Below are 16,772 nucleotides of genomic sequence, written 5' to 3'. Positions count from 1 at the left end.
ATCAAAAACCATTATGTGTTAACAAACTACCAAGCAGAAAATAAAAATTAAAAGACAGGATCGCTAGAGAATGCCCTAGAGTGCCTAGACTAGCAAGCTGGAGATAAGACCAACTGAAGGACCACATGGCTTCAGCAGGCACCAGGCCGACGGAAGCAACATTTGGAACATTGCTTATCACTGGAGTTTAACCGCAGTAAACTACTTAAGCTACTCCCTTCGGTCCATACTAATTAAATAGTTGACGTACACTTAGTACAAGATACAGTGATAATCTCTTCGTTTTAAAATGTATTTAAGACGTTTTTTGACACTATGGTTAAAACAGTCTTATATTTTGATACATAGGAAGCACATAGCAAGGACCAAAAGTATCTCCTTTGAATCAACTCCAAAACTTCATTGTATCCTGAGTACCCCAATACGCCACCCTTGAACAACACGAAAAACCATTTGCGTATACATGAACCAACTTTGGAAATTCAACCATAGTACGTACATATATTATAGACTGAATTAATACCAGTTCACATAGTCAGCAGGATCCAAGGTCGAAGGGAACCTGCTCCTCTATGGCATAGCGGCGGGCCATGGTGCGAGATTTCTCAAGGGTCCGCTAGAGCTTGAGATTTTTTGTCCAAAAAGACCACCTCACGAATCGAATTGCTAGAAAAGACCCCCTCTAAAATAAATTGACAAAAAAGACCAGCTGCACCGTGGCGGCAGGTGCGGCAGCCGACATGTGGCACCTGTCGCCACAGGCGCTGGCGGCAGCCCCTGCCACCACGGGAGCAGGCGGCTACTCGGGCTTAACAGATTTATTCGTCCACGAAGTAGCTGCAACGGAACGGACTGGAGGGGTGGGTGATGAGGATATAGACCTAGGGTAGGGTCACGGGCCTGACCCTGGAGCCCTACCCAAGGTCACTACCCTAGAAGCAAAGAAGCTCAAGAGATAACAGGAAGTACCCAAGGAAAACGTCGAGTGTTGGTCCACTCGACCAACCATATCACTCGGGTACCCCAACTTTACGAAGATCACTCGGCCATTCGAGAAACCACTCGACCTATGAAGACCAAGAGCCAGACGGAACTACAAAGGTCGGACATTCACTCTGTAGTCTTTATAGGCATTAATGGTACTTAAAGCTGGCGTTATCAGTAACGTTCCTCCTTTATGAACATTGAACCCTCTATAACGGAGGGGAGCTGGGGTCTTGGCGCACTCTATATAAGCCACCCCCTCCTCTGGGACAAGGGTTCGCACCCCTGTAACACACACGCATATACTGAAATCCAGTCGACCGCCTCCGGGCACCGAGACGTAGGGCTTTTACCTCCTCCGAGAGGGGCCTGAACTCGTAAAACACTTGCGTACAACCTTGCCGTAGCTAGGGCCTTGCCTCCTCCTACGTACCCCCTATTCTTACTGTCAGTCTTAGTACCACGACAGTTGGCGCCCACCGTGGGGCAAACCGTCTTAGCGACTTCCGGCGAGGTTGCGGTTCCTTCAGTCTTCATCAACATGGTTTCCGGCGGCGGTTTGGTCGTGGGCCACGAGTTCCGGCTCGGAGCGCTCACGTTCGTCACCGACGATTCGGTCTGGCTCCAGGAGGCCCCCCTCGACATCGAGGCGCTACCGATTCGAGGTTTGTCACATTTCCGCGTGAGTGCCCGAGGTGTTCTCCTCTGGCAGCCGTCGACTTCGTACCAGTCAGCGCCCATGTCGACTTCTCACTCCGTTGGACGCCGCCGCAAGCTGTCGGGCCGCTCACGGCTCCAGCGGTGGGTGAAACACGCGCTAGCTCGGCAGGCGTTCACCCCTCAGGTCGCGGCGATCGAGCTCGACGTATATCCTTGTGGTCCGGTCGACCCATCAACTGACTTTGCAGACACACTCTCCGAGAGCGGGAGTTGTGACCCCACGGCGGAGGTTCTCATGGTCGACTCCCATCGCACTCCGCCCGGTGTCCGTCGCGGCGGTGAGAACCAGGTCGGTGACGAGTCACTCGGCCACGAGGAGTACCAGCCTCAGCCTCTCAGTTCGTAGCAGAGGGAAGAGCTGCGCCGCCGCAACGAGGAGGCTCTCCATACCCCCATCGTAAGGGAAACCGCCGAGGCTCGGGCCTTGGAGGACGTGCGCCTGGCCACGCTGGCCGAACGCGCCCGTTTGGATTGTTGGAAATATGCCCTAGAGGCAATAATAAATTAGTTATTATTATATTTCCTTGTTCATGATAATCGTTTATTATCCATGCTATAATTGTATTGATAGGAAACTCAGATACATGTGTGGATACATGGACAACACCATGTCCCTAGTAAGCCTCTATTGACTAGCTCGTTGATCAATAGATTGTTACGGTTTCCTGACCATGGACATTGGATGTCGTTGATAACGGGATCACATCATTAGGAGAATGATGTGATGGACAAGACCCAATCCTAAGCCTAGCACAAAGATCGTGTAGTTCGTATGCTAAAGCTTTTATAATGTCAAGTATCATTTCCTTAGACCATGAGATTGTGCAACTACCAGATACCGTAGGAATGCTTTGGGTGTACCAAACGTCACAACGTAACTGGGTGGCTATAAAGGTGTACTACGGGTATCTCCGAAAGTGTCTGTTGGGTTGGCATGAATCGAGACTGGGATTTGTCACTCCGTATAACGGAGAGGTATCTCTGGGCCCACTCGGTAGGACATCATCATAATGTGCACAATATGACCAAGGGGTTGATCACGGGATGATGTGTTACGGAACGAGTAAAGAGACTTGCCAGTAACGAGATTGAACAAGGTATCGGCATACTGACGATCGAATCTCGGGCAAGTACACTACCACTAGACAAAGGGAATTGTATACGGATTGATCGAATCCTCGACATTGTGGTTCATCCGATGAGATCATCGTGGAACATGTGGGAGCCAACATGGGTATCCAGATCCCGCTGTTGGTTATTGACCGGAGAACGTCTCGGTCATGTCTGCATGGTTCCCGAACCCGTAGGGTCTACACACTTAAGGTTCGATGACGCTAGGGTTATAAAGGAAGTTTGTATGTGGTTGTCGAATGTTGTTTGGAGTCCCGGATGAGATCCCGGACGTCACGAGGAGTTCCGGAATGGTCCGGAGGTAAAGATTTATATATGGGAAGTCCTGTTTTGGTCACCGGAAAAGTTTTGGGTTTTATCGGTAACGTACCGGGACCACCGGGAGGGTCCCGGGGGTCCACCATCCCCGGAGGGCTGCATGGGCCAAGTATGGGAGGGGACCAGCCCCAGGTGGGCTGGTGCGCCCCCCACAAGGGCCCAAGGCGCCTAGGGTTTGGGGAGGGGGCGCATCCACCTGACTTGGGGAGCAAGTTTCCCCTCCCCCCCTTGGCCGCCCCCCTAGATGGGATCTAGGGCTGGCCGCCGCCCCTAGGGGTGGAACCCTAGGTGGGGGCACAGCCCTCCTCTCCCCCTATATATAGTGGAGGCAAAGGGGCAGCCCAACACACGAAGTTCTTCTCCTGTTGGCGCAGCCCTACCTCTCTTTCTCCTCCTCTCCCGTGGTGCTTGGCGAAGCCCTGCAGGATTGCCACGCTCCTCCATCACCACCACGCCGTTGTGCTGCTGCTGGACGGAGTCTTCCCCAACGTCTCCCTCTCTCCTTGCTGGATCAAGGCATGGGAGACGTCACCGGGCTGTACGTGTGTTGAACGCGGAGGTGCCGTCCGTTCGGCACTAGGATCTCCGGTGATTTGGATCACGACGAGTACGACTCCTTCAACCCCGTTCTCTTGAACGCTTCCGCTTAGTGATCTACAAGGATATGTAGATGCACTCTCCTTCCCCTCGTTGCTAGTCTCTCCATAGATAGATCTTGGTGACTCGTAGGAAAATTTTGAATTTCTACTACGTTCCCCAACAGTGGCATCATGAGCTAGGTCTATTGCGTAGATTCTTTGCACGAGTAGAACACAAAGTAGTTGTGGGCGTTGATTTTGTTCAATATGCTTACCGTTACTAGTCCAATCTTGATTCGGCGGCATTGTGGGATGAAGCGGCCCGGACCAACCTTACACGTACTCTTACGTGAGACAGGTTCCACCGACTGACATGCACTTGTTGCATAAGGTGGCTAGCGGGTGCCAATCTCTCCCACTTTAGTCGGATCGGATTCGATGAAAAGGGTCCTTATGAAGGGTAAATAGCAATTGGCATATCACGTTGTGGTTTTTGCGTAGGTAAGAAACGTTCTTGCTAGAAACCCATAGCAGCCACATAAAACATGCAAACAACAATTAGAGGACGTCTAACTTGTTTTTGCAGGGTATGCATTGTGATGTGATATGGCCAAAAGAATGTGATGAATGATATGTGATGTATGAGATTGATCATGTTCTTGTAATAGGAATCACGACTTGCATGTCGATGAGTATGACAACCGGCAGGAGCCATAGGAGTTGTCTTTATTTATTGTATGACCTGCGTGTCATTGAACAACGCCACGTAATTACTTTAATTTATTGCTAACCGGTAGCCATAGTAGTAGAAGTAATAGTTGGCGAGACAACTTCATGAAGACACGATGATGGAGATCATGATGATGGAGATCATGGTGTCATGCCGGTGACGATGATGATCATGGAGCCCCGAAGATGAAGATCAAAAGGAGCAAAATGATATTGGCCATATCATGTCACTTTTGATTACATGTGATGTTTATCATGTTTATGCATCTTATTTGCTTAGAACGACGATAGTAAATAAGATGATCCCTCATTAAAAATTTCAAGAAAGTGTTCCCCCTAACTGTGCACCATTGCGAAAGTTCGTCGTTTCGAAGTACCACGTGATGATCGGGTGTGATAGATTCTAACGTTCACATACAACGGGTGTAAGCCAGATTTACACACGCGAAACACTTAGGTTAACTTGACGAGCCTAGCATGTACAGACATGGCCTCGGAACACAAGAGACCGAAAGGTCGAGCATGAGTTGTATAGTAGATATGATCAACATGAAGATGTTCACCGATGATGACTAGTCCGTCTCACGTGATGATCGGACACGGCCTAGTTGACTCGGATCATGTAATCACTTAGATGACCAGAGGGATGTCTATCTGAGTGGGAGTTCATTAGATGAACTTAATTATCATGAACAAAGTCAAAAACCCCTTTACAAATTATGTCATAGCTCGCGTTTTGTTCTACTGTTTTAGATATGTTCCTAGAGAAAATATAGTTGAAAGTTGATAGTAGCAATTATGCAAACAGTAGAAGGCTTATGTTCTTAATGCACCGCTCAGTGTGCTGGACCTCGAACGTGGTCTGTGGATGTTGCGAACATCTGACATACACGTTTTGATGACTACATGATAGTTCGGTAATGTTAAATGGTTTAGAATTGAGGCACCAAAAGACATTTTGAAATGTCGCAGTACATATGAGATGTTCCAAGAGCTGAAATTGGGATTTCAGGCTCGTGCCCACGTCAAGAGGTATGAGACCTCCGACGAGTTTTTCTAGCCTACAAACTAAGGGAGAAGATCTCAATCATTGAGCTTATACTTAGATTGTCTGGGTACAACAATCACTTGAATCGAGTGGAAGTTTATCTTCCAGATGAGATAGTGATGTTTCTCCAAGGACATTGCCACCAAGCTACTAGAGCTTCGTGATGAACTATAACATAACAGGGATAGATATGATGATCCTTGAGCTATTCGCAATGTTTGACACCGCGAATGTAGAAATCAAGAAGGAACATCAATTGTTGATGGTTAGTGAAACCACTAGTTTCAAGAAGGGCAAGGGCAAGAAGGGGCACTTCATGATACGGCAAATCAGTTGCTGCTCCAGTGAAGAAACCCAAGGTTGAACCCAAACCCGAGACTAAGTGCTTCTGTAATAAGGGGAACAGCCACTGGAGCAGAATTACCCTAGATACTTGGTAGATAAGAAGGCTGGCAAGGTCGATAGAAGTATATTGGATATACATTATGTTAATGTGTACTTTACTAGTACTCCTAGTAGCACCAGGGTATTAGATACCGGTTCGGTTGCTAAGTGTTAGTAACTCAAAATAAAAGCTACAGAATAAACAGAGACTAGCTAAAGGTGAGCTGACGATATGTGTTGGAAGTGTATCCAAGGTTGATGTGATCAAACATCGCACGCTCCCTCTACCATCAAGATTAGTATTAAACCTAAATAATTGTCATTTGGTGTTTGCATTGAGCATAGACATGATTGGATTATGTCTATCGCAATACGGTTATTCATTTAAGGAGAATAATGGTTACTCTATTTATTTGAATAATACCTTCAATGGTCTTGCACCTAAAAGAATGGTTTATTGAATCTCGATCATAGTAATACACATTTTCATGCCAAAAGATATAAGATAGTAATGATAGTACCACTTACTTGTGGCATTGCCATGTAAGTCATATTGGTATAAAACGCATGAAGAAGCTCCATGTTGATGGATCTTTGGACTCACTCGTTTTTGAAAAGTTTGAGACATGCGAACCATGTCTATTGAGGATATGCATGAAGAAACTCCATGCAAATGGACCGTTTGGACTCACTTGATTTTGAATCACTTGAGACATGCAAATCATACCACATGGGCAAGATGACTGAAAGCCTCGTTTTTCAGTAAAATGGAACAAGAAAGCAACTTGTTGGAAGTAATACATTTTGATGTGTGCAGTCCAATGAGTGCTGAGGCACGCAGTGGATATCGTTATGTTCTTACTTCACGGATGATTTGAGTAGATACTGAGTATATTTACTTGATGAAACACAAGTCTGAATTATTGAATGGTTCAAGTAATTTCAGAGTGAAGTTGGAGATCTTCGTGACAAGAGGATAAAAATGTCTATGATATGATCACAGAGACGAATATCTGAGTTGCGAGATTGGTACACAATTAAGACATTGTGGAAATTGTTTCACAATTAATACCGCCTGGAACACCATAGTGTGATGGTGTGTCCGAACATCATAGTTGCACCCTATTGGATATGGTGCGTACCATGATGTATCTTATCGAATTACCACTATCGTTCATGGGTTAGGCATTAGAGACAACCACACTCACTTTAATAGGGCACCACGTAATTCCGTTGAGACGACACCGTTTGAACTATGGTTTGGATTAACCTAAGTTGTCGTTTCTTAAAAGTTTGGGGCTGCGGCGCTTATGTGAAAAAGTTTCAGGTTGATAAGCTCAAACCCAAAGCGGATAAAATGCATCTTCATAGGACACCCAAAACAGTTGGGTATACCTCCTATTTCAGATCCGGAAGCAAAAGGATTGTTTCTAGAAACGGGTCCTTTCTCGAGGAAAAGTTTCTCTCGAAAGAATTGAGTGGGAGGATGGTGGAGACTTGATGAGGTTGTTGAATCATCACTTCAACTAGTGTGTAGCAGGGCACATGAAGTTGTTCCTGTGGCACCTACACCAATTGAAGTAGAAACTTATGATAGTGATCATGAAACTTCCGATCAAGTCACTACCAAACCTCCTAGGTCGACAAGGATGCGTACTGCTTCAGAGTGGTACGTAATCCTGTCTTGGAGGTCATGTTGCTAGACAACAATGAACCTACGAGCTATGGAGAAGCGATGGTGGGCCCGGATTCCGACAAATGGTGAGAGGCCATAAAATCCGAGAGAGGATCCATGTATGAATACAAAGTGTAGACTTTGGAAGAACTACTTGATGGTCGTAAGGTTGTTGAGTACAGATGGATTTTAAAAGGAAGACGGACAATGATGGTAAGTGTCACCATTGAGAAAGCTCGACTTGTCGTTAAGATGATTTCCGGCAAGTTCAAGGAGTTGACTACAGTGAGGCTTTCTCACTCGTAGCGATGCTTAAGTCCGTTGGAATCATGTTAGCATTAGCTGCATTTATGAAATCTGGCAGATGGATGTCAAAACAAGTTTCCTTATCAGTTTTCATAAGGAAAGGTTGTATGTGATACAGCCAGAAGGTTTTGACAAATCCTGAAAGACGCTAACAAGTATGCAAAGATCCAACAATCCTTCTAAGGACTGGAGTAAGCATCTCGGAGTTGGAATGTACGCTTTGATGAGATGATCAAAGATTTTGGGTTTATACAAAGTTTATGAGAAACTTGTATTTCCAAAGAAGTGAGTGGGAGCACTATAGAATTTCTGATGAGTATATGTGGTTGACATATTGTTGATCAGAAATGATGGAAAGCATATAGGGTTATTTGGAAAGTGTTTTTCAATAGAAAACCTGGATTAAGCTGCTTGAACATTGAGCATCAAGATCTATGAGGATAGATCAAAAACGCTAAATGGTACTTTCAAATGAGCACATACCTTGACATGATCTTGAAGGTGTTCAAGATGGATCAGTCAAAGAAGGAGTTCTTGCCTGAGTTGTAAGGTATGAAGTTAAGAGTTAAAAGCTCGACCACGGCAGAAGAGAGAGAAAGGACGAAGGTCGTCCCCTATGCTTCAGACGTAGGCTCTATAGTAAGCTATGCTGTGTACCGCACCGGAAGTGTGCCTTGCCATGAGTCAGTCAAGGGGTACAAGAATGATCCAGGAATGGATCATTGGACAACGGTCAAAATTGTCCTTGGAGAAAATAAGGACATGTTTCTCGATTATGGAGGTGATAAAGAGCTCGGTGTAAAGGGTTATGTCGATGCAAGCTTTAACACCTATCCGAGTGACTCTGAGTAGCAAACCGGATACGTATAGTGGAGCGACCATTTGGAACAGCTCCAAGTGGAGCGTGGGAGCAGCATTTACAATATGACCTAGAGATTTGTGAAATACATACAAATCTGAATGTTGCAGACCCGTTGACTAAAACCTCTCTCACAAGCAAAACATGATCAAAACCCAGAACTCATTGAGTCTTAATCACATGGTGATGTGAACTATTTTAGTGACACTAGTAAACTCTTTGGATGTTGGTCACATGGCGATGTGACCTATCAGTGTTTAATCACATAGCGATGTGAACTAGATTATTGCCTCTAGTGCAAGTGGGAGACTGTTGGAAATATGCCCTAGAGGCAATAATAAATTAGTTATTATTATATTTCCTTGTTCATGATAATCGTTTATTATCCATGCTATAATTGTATTGATAGGAAACTCAGATACATGTGTGGATACATGGACAACACCATGTCCCTAGTAAGCCTCTATTGACTAGCTCGTTGATCAATAGATGGTTACAGTTTCCTAACCATGGACATTGGATGTCGTTGATAACGGGATCACATCATTAGGACAATGATGTGATGGACAAGACCCAATCCTAAGCCTAGCACAAAGATCATGTAGTTCGTATGCTAAAGCTTTTATAATGTCAAGTATCATTTCCTTAGACCATGAGATTGTGCAACTCCTGGATACCGTAGGAATGCTTTGGGTTTACCAAATGTCATAATGTAACTGGGTGGCTATAAAGGTGTACTACGGGTATCTCCGAAAGTGTCTGTTGGGTTGGCACGAATCGAGACTGGGATTTGTCACTCCGTATAACGGAGAGGTATCTCTGGACCCACTCGGTAGGACATCATCATAATGTGCACAATGTGACCAAGGGGTTGATCATGGGATGATGTGTTACGGAACGAGTAAAGAGACTTGTCAGTAACGAGATTGAACAAGGTATCGGCATACCGACGATCGAATCTCGGGCAAGTACAATACCGCTAGACAAAGGGAATTGTATACGGGATTGATCAAATCCTCGACATCGTGGTTCATCCGATGAGATCATCATGGAACATGTGGGAGCCAACATGGGTATCCAGATCCCGCTGTTGGTTATTGACCGGAGAACGTCTCGGTCATGTCTGCATGGTTCCCGAACCCGTAGGGTCTACACACTTAAGGTTTGATGACGCTAGGGTTATAAAGGAAGTTTGTATGTGGTTACCAAATGTTGTTAGGAGTCCCGGATGAGATCCCGGACGTCACGAGGAGTTCCTGAATGGTCCGGAGGTAAAGATTTATATATGGGAAGTCCTGCTTTGGTCACCGGAAAAGTTTCGGGTTTTATCGGTAACGTACCGGGACCACCGGGAGGGTCCCGGGGGTCCACCAAGTGGGGCCACCATCCCCGGAGGGCTGCATGGGCCAAGTATGGGAGGGGACCAGCCCCAGGTGGGCTGGTGCGCCCCCCACAATGGCGCAAGGCGCCTAGGGTTTGGGGAGGGGGCGCATCCACCTGACTTGGGGGGCAAGTTTCCCCTCTCCCCCCCTTGGCCGCCCCCTAGATGGGATCTAGGGCTGGCCGCCGCCCCTAGGGGTGGAACCCTAGGTGGGGGCATAGCCCCCCCTCTCCCCCTATATATAGTGGAGGCAAAGGGGCATCCCAACACACAAAGTTCTTCTCCTGTTGGCGCAGCCCTACCTCTCTTTCTCCTCCTCTCCCGCGGTGCTTGGCGAAGCCTTGCAGGATTGCCACGCTCCTCCATCACCACCACGCCGTTGTGCTGCTGCTGGATGGAGTCTTCCCCAACCTCTCCCTCTCTCCTTGCTGGATCAAGGCATGGGAGACATCACCGGGCTATACGTGTGTTGAACGCGGAGGTGCCGTCCGTTCGGCACTAGGATCTCCGGTGATTTGGATCACGACGAGTATGACTCCTTCAACCCCATTCTCTTGAACGCTTCCGCTTAGCGATCTACAAGGGTATGTAGATGCACTCTCCTTCCCCTCATTGCTAGTCTCTCCATAGATAGATCTTGGTGACTCGTAGGAAAATTCTGAATTCCTGCTACGTTCCCCAACATGGACAACCTCCGACATTCTCTCAAGAACGCGCCCGTTGACTGATTCCCGGATCCAGTCGGCACACGCAACAGCTGTTTCCACCGGAAACTTACGTATTCCGCACACCGATCCAGAATCCCGCGGCGGCTGCGCGTATTGTGGAGTCCATCCAACCGTCCCGCTCGTAGGCTGGGAGAGGTCTGGAACAGATCAGAGCACCGCTCCGAGTAGTAGGAGATCAGAACTCCGCGGTGTCCCAATTGCGGAACAAAATTCACAACCGGTCGGTAAGGACAGAAACCGTTCAGTTGGCACACAGTCCTAGATCACCGCTGAGGCAAAGAGATCGTGAGCATCATCAGGAACGACATTTGGGAAGAGCTCACGGAAATGATGACCGTGAGTTCGCCCGTGACAACTATCGTTGAGTGCCTTCTCCCCTCCCGAGGGGCGGGTCATACGCGCCCCGGCGGTATGACGACAGGCACCCATTCGGTAATGAGCGCAGGGTTCCAGTCGACCCAAGGGAGCCTGGGTTTGACGCAAGGTCAGTCCTTGTTCAAGGCTTGGTCGACCGGAACAGAGCGTACACAGAGGGGCTGAACAGAGACAGACCCAGCGGTAGCAGGGTCCATGTATCTGGCCCCGAGTGCTTCGGAAGGGCCATCAGGGCCGCGGAGATCCCCCGCAACTTCAGGTTGGCAGCTGGTGTCAGCAAGTTCAAGGGAGAGTCGAAGCCTGACACTTGGCTTGAAGATTACCGAGTGGCTGTGCACATCGGCGGCGGCAGTGATGAGGTGGCCATGAAGCACCTCCCTCTGATGCTTGAAGGTTTTGCCAGAGCTTGGCTCAATCAGTTGGCCCTTGGGAGTATTTTGAGTTGGGATGAGTTGGCCCGAGTGTTCACCAGAACATTCGAAGGCACCTGCAAGAGACCAGCCGGTCTACCGGAGTTGCAACATTGTGTGCAGAAGCCGAATGAAACCTTGAGGGACTATATCCAGAGATGGATCACTCTGCACCACACGGTGGAGAATGTGTCAGATCACCAAGCAGTCTGTGCCTTCAAGGAAGGCGTTCGCTACAGAGAGCTTAGTCTGAAGTTCGGTCGGATAGGAGATATGACTCTAACTCGGATGATGGAGATTGCCACCAAATATGCTAACAGTGAAGAGGAGGACCGACTCTGGAGCGGCAAGCATAAAACAGTTGCCCAGGACACCGGAGGAGGGAATTCTAGTCGAAAGCAGAAGCGAAAGGCTGAGGCAGCAGGGCCTGCCGAGGCAGCAGTGTTAAACCAAGGGAAGTTCAAGGGGAAGCCTAAGGGGCCCTGGAATCCCAAGAAAGTGAAAGATCAAGATGGGAACAATGTGATGGATTTGCCGTGTCATATTCACACCAAGAAAGATGAAGAGGGGAATCTGATCCTCCCCAAGCATACCACTCGACAATGTCGACTCCTGATTTAGAGCTTCCAGAAGAAGGGTCAGCCCAGTGAAAAGGACAAGGATTCTGAACAGGAGGAAGACAAAGAGGAAGAGGAGGGTGGATACCCCCAAGTTAACACCACCCTGGTGATTTTTGCTGATGTCGAGAGCAAAAGTCGACTGGAAATCATTAACTGGGAAGTGAACATGGTCGCTCCGGCGACACCCATGTATCTGAAATGGTCAAAGACTCCTATCACATTTGATCAGTCGGATCACCCGCCGCGAGTGGCTACTCCTGCCCGGCAGGCGCTGGTGGTCGACCCAGTTGTTGGAGGCGCCCGATTGACCAAAGTTCTGATGGATGGTGGCAGTGGCCTCAATATTCTGTATGCCCGAGGCTCTGAAAGGAATGGGCATTCCGATGTATAAACTGAGCGAGAGTAACATGAGGTTCCACGGAGTCATCCCTGGGAAGAAAGCCGAGTCACTCGGCCAGATAACTCTCGATGTTGTTTTTGGCGATGAGAAGAATTACCGCAAAGAGAAGTTGATGTTTGAAGTGGTGGATTTTGAAAGCGCGTATCATGCCATTCTGGGCGGACCCGCCTATGCCAGCTTCATGGCTCGACCGTGTTACGTGTACCTCAAAATGAAGATGCCTGGCCCCAAAGGCATGATTACCGTTTGTAGTAACCGGAAAAAAGCGGAGGACTGCCTCCAAGATGGTGCAAAAATAGTAGATGAGCAGATGGCAGCGGTGGAGTTCCAAGAGCACAAGAGAACGACAGATCCGAGTGATTTGCTGTGTGCCAAGAGGCCTGCCTCGGAGTCCGCATTCCAGTCGGCCAGGGAAACCAAACCGATTCACATCCACCCAACCGATCCCAATGCTGCTCTGACTCATATCTCCATGACGCTCGACAGCAAATAGGAAGTCGCGCTCACCCAGTTCCTCTGTGAGAACTGGGACATCTTCGCATGGAAGCCGTCTAACATGCCAGGTGTTCCCAAGGAACTGGCTGTGCATCATTTGCGCGTCCACTCAAAAGCAAAACCAGTCAAAGAGCATCTCCGTCGGTCCGCCACGGAGAAGAGGAAGGCCATTGGCGTAGAAGTGGCTCGACTCCTGGTCGCAGAGTTCATTTGCGAGATCTACCACTCCGAGTGGCTCGCCAATGTTGTTATGATTCCTAAGAAAGACAAATCACTACGAATGTGCATTGACTTCAAGCACATCAATCGGGCCTGCCCGAAGGATCATTTTCCGCTGCCACGCATCGACCAGATAGTTGACTCGACTTCGGGGTGCGAGCGACTATCCTTCCTGGACGCCTATTCCGGGTACCATCAGATCTGACTGTTTGGGCCCGATGAGATCAAGACTGCCTTCATCATCCCGTTCGGGTGCTTTTGTTATGTCACCATGCCCTTTGGCCTCAAGAATGCTGGTGCCACGTTCATGCGCATGATACAGAAGTGCCTGCTCACTTAGATCAGTCGAAACGTGGAAGCGTACATGGATGACATCGTGGTTAAGTCACGCAAAGGTTCCGACCTGCTGACTGACCTCGCTGAAACCTTTGCCAACCTGAGAAGGTACGATATCAAGCTCAATCCATCAAAATGCACATTCGGAGTCCTAGACGGAAAGTTACTCGGTTTTCTCGTTTCCGAACGAGGAATCGATGCAAATCCAGAGAAGATTGGCACAATCCTCCGAATGAAACGCCCAGTGCAAGTGCATGATGTTCAGAAGCTGACTGGTTGCTTGGCCGCATTAAGTCGATTCATCTCACGACTCGGTGAAAAGGCATTACTTCTTTACCGACTGATGAAGAAATCTGACAAGTTCGAGTGGAATGATGAAGCCAAAGCAGCATTTGAAGAGCTCAAAGCCCTGCTTTCCACCCAGCCGGTGCTTGCTGCTCCAGTCAGCAAGGAGCCCCTTTTGCTTTACATCGCAGCCACGGGACAAGTTGTTAGCACAATGCTCATGGTCGAGCGGGAAGAGGAAGGCAAAGCCTTCAAAGTTCAACGCCTAGTCTATTACATTTCAGAAGTTTTGACCCCATCCAAGCAGAGATACCCTCACTATCAGAAGCTTGTTTACGTGATCTACTTAACCATGAAAAAGGTTGCACACTACTTCTCTGATCATTCAGTTTCAGTCATCAGCGACGCTCCATTGCTAGAGATTCTAAATGACAAAGATGCATCTGGTCGAGTGGCGAAGTGGGCGATTGAACTCCTTCCATTGGATATCAAGCTTGAGGCAAAGAAGGCCATCAAGTCTCAAGCAATTGCAGACTACTTCGCGGAGTGGACAGAACAACAACAACCGACCATGTTCTTTGATGGGTCCAAAATGTTGAATGGCTCTGGCGCAGGAGTGGTTTTAGTATCCCCACGAGGAGACAAGCTCAGTTATGTCCTTCAGATTCACTTTCATTCTTCCAACAATGAAGCTGAATGCAAAGCACTTTTATATGGGTTGCGTATGGCCATCTCACTCGGCGTCTGGCGCCTGATGGTCTACGGTGACTCAGATTTAGTGGTCAATCATGTGATGAAAGAATGGAATGTCAGGAGCCCTGCAATGACTGGTTACTGCAATGCAGTGAGAAAGTTGGAGAAGAAGTTTGAGCGGTTAGAGCTCCACCTCATACCCCGACTCAAGAATCAAGCGGCGGATGATCTGGCCAAGATAGGTTCCACTCGGAAGCCTATTCCCCAGTGTGTGTTCTTGGAACATCTCCATACCCCATCCATACAGGAGGATCCCTTCAAAGAAGAGCCCCCACAACCGATAAGTTCAACCAACCTGACTGAGATCGAGATTTCCAACCGTGGTCGACCTGATCATGGAAGTTCTGGTGATCACGCCCGACTGGACTATGCCGTACACTGCGTACATTCTTAGAAAAGAACTCCCAGAAGACAAAGACGAAGCCCGTCAGATAGTCCACCGATCCAAAGCCTTACAGTGATAAAAGATCAGCTGTACAGAAAAAGTGTCACGGGAGTAGCCCAGCATTGCATCGCCCCTGAAGAAGGTCGAATGATCTTAAATGTTATCCACTCGGGGACCTGTGGTCACCATGCGTCCTCTCGGACCATCATGGCCAAAGCATACCGAGCGGGGTTCTATTGGCCTCGGGAAAACGAGATGGCAAAGAATATAGTCGACAAGTGTGCAGGCTGCCAGTTCTATACCAACATGTCCCACAAGCCATCATCCGCCTTGAAGACTATCCCTCTTGTCTGGCCATTCACAGTCTGGGGGTTGGATATGGTCGGCCCCTTCAAGACTGGCGTGAGTGGCTTCACCCATGTGCTCGTAGAAGTCGACAAGTTCACCAAGTGGATTGAAGCTAAATCCATCAAGAACCTCAGCGCTAGCCCTGCTGTCAGTTTTGTCAGAGAGTTGATATTCAGATATGGAGTCCCTCACAGCATTATCACGGATAATGGCTCCAACTTTGATTCTGACAAGTTCGAGGCGTTCTGTGCAACCCAAGGCACTCGGGTCAACTATGCATCTGTCGCACACCCTCAGTCGAATGGACAGGCAGAGAGGGCGAACAGTTTGATCCTCCAAGGATTAAAACCCCGCCTGATGCGTGATCTCAAGCATGCTGCTGGCGCCTGGGTAACCGAGTTGCCTTCCGTCTTATGGGGGTTAAGGACAACACCAAATTGGTCGACTGGCCGGACTCCTTTCTTCTTGGTGTATGGTGCAGAGGCCGTGCTCCCGAGTGATTTGCTGCAAAATGCCGCCAGAGTGGAACTATTCACAGAAGCTGAAGCAGAACAAGCACGAGAAGACGTCGTTGGTCTTCTAGAGGAGGAGCACGAGATGGCTTTGATCTGGTCGACCATTTATTAGCAAGACATGCGTCGACTCAATGCCCGGAATGTCAGAGGACGGGCATTCCAAGAGGGAGACCTCGTTCTTCGAGTGGATCAAAAGCGGCCTCATAAACTAGCCCCGGCCTGGGAAGGCCCCTTCATCATCACCAAGGTGCTTCACAACGGAGCTTACCACATCTACAACATAGCCAAGAAGATAGACAAGCCACGAGCATGGAATGCAGAGCTGCTTCGTCACTTCTACACCTAGATTACTCGACCCGATGAGTTGCAATAAAAGTGTTTTAGTTTGCTTTCCGAAGACAAGATTTTTTCAATATCATAATGATTAGTCTCCTATGAGCATCTGTGTCTAAAAACCCCCAGTGGGTGACTTAGGCGCGAATCCTATTCGCCTAAGTTAAAAATATTTCCGAGTGGAGAGCAATCCTCCCACTCGGGGGCTTAGCTGCGACCCCGTAATCGCCTAAGTTAAAAAACATTTCCGAGCGAAGATCAATCCTCCCACTAGGGGGCTTAGCTGCGACCCCGTAATCGCCTAAGTTAAAAAATATTTCTGAGTGGGGAGCAATCCTCCCACTCGGGAGCTTAGCTGCGACCCCGTAATCGCCTAATTTAAAAACATCTCCGAGTGGAGAGCAATCCTCCCACTCAGGGGCTTAGCTGTGACCCCGTAATCGCCTAAGTTAAAAAC

The sequence above is a fragment of the Triticum dicoccoides genome, chromosome 1B (genome assembly GCF_002162155.2).
Source record: "Triticum dicoccoides isolate Atlit2015 ecotype Zavitan chromosome 1B, WEW_v2.0, whole genome shotgun sequence".
In the NCBI taxonomy this organism is placed as follows: Eukaryota; Viridiplantae; Streptophyta; class Magnoliopsida; order Poales; family Poaceae; genus Triticum; species Triticum dicoccoides.
This window is presented reverse-complemented; position numbering follows the sequence as displayed.